At 50.7% G+C, this 2,500-nt stretch overlaps 1 protein-coding gene across 2 annotated transcripts in view; it reads right to left on the bottom strand.

The window, feature by feature from the left end:
• Positions 1-2,500, bottom strand: part of LOC125309613 (cadherin-20-like) — an 82,747-nt gene that overhangs the window by 22,015 nt on the left and 58,232 nt on the right. The gene's annotated exons all lie outside the window — the stretch shown is intronic.

Here is a 2,500-nt window from a genome sequence, read left to right as displayed (position 1 = left end):
GATTTGTCAGCACAATCACCCGGATTAGGTTGCGGGCGTGAGGTTATTACCCTTCAGTTGGTCATACAGGCGGGTCAGCCACTTGAGAAGTAATTGGAAACTCAGAGGGGACAGAAGGAGAAACTTGGGAAAAAGCTGCAAAGCTCAGAGCTCAGAGTTGTAGCATCAAGACACGACGGTGTGACTGCAAAGCTCAAAGCTCAGAGTTGTAGCATCACGACACGACGGTGTGACTGCCGGTTTAACACTTGCCAGAAGGAAAAAAAATGTGTTTGAGTTGCCTGCTAGCCGTTAGTGCAAAGCACAGCACTATGGGTGATGACTCAAGGAGAATGATGGCTGGTTTAGAATTCCAACACACCAGAGCAACCTCTGCCCCGAACATCGCCCCACAACACACACACTTACATTTAAACACAAACCTGTACCCCCCCCCCCAGCATCAGAAACTTACACATCCATTTAATTAACACACAGGGCTCTAACAGCACAGATGACAGACTGTGGCCGTCCAGCGAGGCAGATGGTCCACGTCACTCTCTCTCTTCATCACTTCAGTGTAGTTTTTCTTCCTTTTCTCTTTTTTTACTTCTCTTTCCCTCCCTCCCTCCAGCCCTTTCTTTTTCTTTCCTCCCTCCCCCCCTGCCCCCTTCATTCACTGCGTCTCTCTCCCATTTGGCAGTCCATTATTCTGAGGGTGATCCCTCTCCACCTCTTTGTCTTCCTCAAGGGCTCCTGGCTGGTTAGCTCCCCAGCCAATCTGTCAGAGTAGAAGTATGCCTCAGTGGAGACGCAAAAAGACTGAGACTGCGCTGCGCCAGTTGCTGTTTTGTTTCTGAGGGATGGGAGGGGAGGGCTGCATGTGTCTGTGTGTGTGTGTGTGTGTGTGTGTGTGTGTGTGTGTGTGAAAGAGAGTGAGAGCTGCTCAGGTGGGGGGTATGGGCGGACTGTGACTGCTGCCATTCTACTTCAGTGACCCCTGGGCTTCCTGTGTGTGTGTGTGTGTGTGTGTGTGTGTGTGTGTGTGTGTGTGTGTGTGTGTGTGTGTGTGTGTGTGCGCGCGTCTGTGTGTGAGGCTGGTGGCATAGTAGACGGTAATTGGCAGAACAAATAAAAATGGAGAGCTTATGGGAGACCAACCTTTTCAAGCCTGAAGGGTCTAAAGTGAACAACAGAGTAAGAGAGGGAGGGAGGGAGGGAGAGAGAGAGGGAGGGAGGGAGGGAGGGGGAGGAAGATGTTTTTCCAAACACAAAAGAGTAGGAGCTGGCGTGGGAAATAGATTGGCTACAGTTTGGTGGCGAACATGAGGGCTAGAATGTGCCGGAACGTAATCAGAGGATATGCTCTTTAGCAGGACACAGGTTGCCCTCCACCCACTAGCCTGCCCAGTGCTGCTGCGCTCAAGGACCCGACTCACACTCACACCACAAGGCCACACCACTAATTAGCACAGCGCGTTCAGCAACACGGGCCAACCAGCACTCAACAGCAGAGGCCACAGCGATGACACACTACAGCTAGCAGGTGGTGTAGCGCTAACGTTTGCTAACGCCATTAAGCATGTGGGAGACTGTTGATGGGAGATTAATCTCACCTTAAGGTGTCATAGCGGAGGCTTGATGACCGAGGCAGAACCCTTTTCTATCTCTGAGGGGGATTTGAGGATGCTCAGTATTCAAACTGTAGTGTAATAATGTAATCTGGTTCAATCTAGCAAAGAAGCACAAAATCGACTACCGGCTAAGAGTGAGAGTGTGAAAGATGGAGGGATTGAGAGGGAGAGGGAAAAGATGGAGGGATTGAGATGGAGGAGAAAAGAGGAGTTAAAAGACGGAGAACAAGTCCTGGGAGAGGCGAGGTGAGGCGCTCCCTCCACCTTCCACGCTCGCTCCAGATTAAACGTGACATGTCAGAAAAAGGAGGAGAAGCAGAGGAAGAAGGGAAGGAGAGGAGGGAAAGAAATGAAAGGCCTCCGAACTACAAAGTGGCGCTCAGGAGGCTCCGAGGGCGACGTCTGTCTCCCTTTTCATCCCTCCATCCCAGGAGGAGAGCAAAAACAAAGGGAAATGAGAGGAGGAGAGAGGAAGCCGTCATTTCCACCTTACAAGTGATGGGCTCCTGGTGTGTGTGTGTGTCTTTGTGTGTGCATGTGTTTGTGTATATGTGTGTGAGCGTGTGTGCGAATGTGTGTGTGTGTGTGTGTGTGTGTGTGTGTGTGTGTGTGTGTGTGTGTGTGTGTGTGTGTGTGTGTGTGTGTGTGTGTGTGAGACTGAGACAGAGAGAAAAGAAGACAAACCGAAACTTGACTGAATGAGTGGGAGGATGACAGAGAAACAGAGCAAGAGTGTATGCTTTGCTGACAATCCTGTGAGACACACACACACACACACACACACACACACACACACACACACACACGCTGAGATGAAGAGCAATAGCGAGCGAGTGAGAGAGAGGACAAGCTTTATCAGGTGTGATGGCTATCCAGCCAAACTCTCC

Source organism: Alosa alosa, chromosome 16, assembly GCF_017589495.1.
Source record: "Alosa alosa isolate M-15738 ecotype Scorff River chromosome 16, AALO_Geno_1.1, whole genome shotgun sequence".
NCBI classification, from domain to species: Eukaryota; Metazoa; Chordata; class Actinopteri; order Clupeiformes; family Clupeidae; genus Alosa; species Alosa alosa.
Note: the sequence above shows the minus strand (reverse complement) of the source record. Positions and strands in the feature narration are given on the sequence as shown.